Source organism: Oncorhynchus clarkii, chromosome 27, assembly GCF_045791955.1.
Source record: "Oncorhynchus clarkii lewisi isolate Uvic-CL-2024 chromosome 27, UVic_Ocla_1.0, whole genome shotgun sequence".
Classification (NCBI taxonomy): Eukaryota; Metazoa; Chordata; class Actinopteri; order Salmoniformes; family Salmonidae; genus Oncorhynchus; species Oncorhynchus clarkii.
In genome coordinates this window covers 34567777-34569353 of record NC_092173.1, presented here as the reverse complement: position 1 = coordinate 34569353, position 1577 = coordinate 34567777, and the positions used below count along the sequence as shown (strand labels likewise).

General features: G+C 45.1%; 1 pseudogene; it reads left to right on the top strand.

Moving 5' to 3' along the window:
- The window catches only part of LOC139385773 (cytoplasmic dynein 2 heavy chain 1-like), a 179991-nt pseudogene extending 179323 nt beyond the window's left edge, over nucleotides 1-668 (top strand).
- Nucleotides 669-1577: the final 909 nt, after the last annotated feature.

Here is a 1577-nt window from a genome sequence, read left to right as displayed (position 1 = left end):
AGACACACACACACACACACACACACACACACACACACACAAACACGCACACTCCCTCACACACGCACGCACACACACACACGCACACTCCCACGCACACACGCACACTCCTACGCACACAAACGCACACTCCCACGCACACACATGCACACACACACACACCCACAGTGCCTGCAGCGGGAGATAATTGAGGTCAGTGTTGTCTCTGCATCTCCACTGTAGCTCTGTGTCTCTGAGAAAAGGACAAGGAGACAGAAGCTCATTTAATGTCTCCTGTTGACGTCTCCTTCACGTCACTTCCTCCCTCCATCCCTGTATCTCTCTGTCTGTCTGTCTCTCTGCTACCAGCTGGCTCTGTTTAGACAGAGAGTGTGTCTAGAACTCAAACTGACACGCACACACACACACACACACACACACAGTACACACACAAGCACACACACAAGCACACACACAGACTCATGTTGCTTTTCTTTCTCTGTGTGTGTGTGTGTGTGTAGAGTTGGGTGGAGCGTGCAGAGAGTAGTGTAGATCAGTCTGAACTCTTCTACCCTGATACCTTCCTCAACGCCCTACGACAGGAGACCACCAAGATATACCCTGATACCTTCCTCAATGCCCTGCGACAGGACACCTGCAGGATATACCCTGATTTGAGAACACCTTGAGAACACCTTTATTTAACCAGGTAGGCCAGTTGAGAACACCTTTATTTAACCAAGTAGGCCAGTTGAGAACACCTTTATTTAACCAGGTAGGCCAGTTGAGAACACCTTTATTTAACCAAGTAGGCCAGTTGAGAACACCTTTATTTAACCAGGTACTCCAGTTGAGAACAAGTTCTCATTTACAACTGCGACCTGGCCAAGATAAAGCAAAGCAGTTCGACACAAACAACAACACAGAGTTACACATGGAGTAAACAAACATACAATCAACTATTCAGTAGAAAAATCTATGAACAGCATGTGCAAATGAGGTAGGATAAGAGAGGTAAGGTAATAAATAGGCCATGGTGGCAAATTAATTACAATATAGCAATTAAACACTGGAATGGTAGGATGTGCAGAAGATGAATGTGCAAGTTGAGATCCTGGGGTGCAAATAAATAAATACAGTATGGGGATGAGGTAGATTGGATGGGCTATTTACAGATGAGCTATGTACAGGTCCAGTGATCTGTGAGCTGCTTTAACAGCTGGTGCTTAAAGCTAGTGAGGGAGTTAAGTCTCTTGCAAAAAAAAGAGTCACAAAAGTTCCAAAATAATAAAGATGTTGCAAATGTCCTATTCTTTTCTCTCTCTCTCTCTCTCTCTCTCTCTCTGCCACCCTTTCTCTTTCGCCCTCTTTCGCAGTTGGAGTTTGATGTAGCACAGGTACAAACACACATATGCATGCATGCACACACACGCACACACAGAGACGAATCATGGAAGTACTCTCTGGCTCTGTTCTTTCTGTAGCCAGGGTCAGAGTTCAGCTCTGTATTTAGCTGTCGTCGTGGCAACATAGTTCTTATTGTTCACATGTCTCTTGTGATTCAGTTTATTTCCCTAAAGGTCTTACTTTGCAAGAGA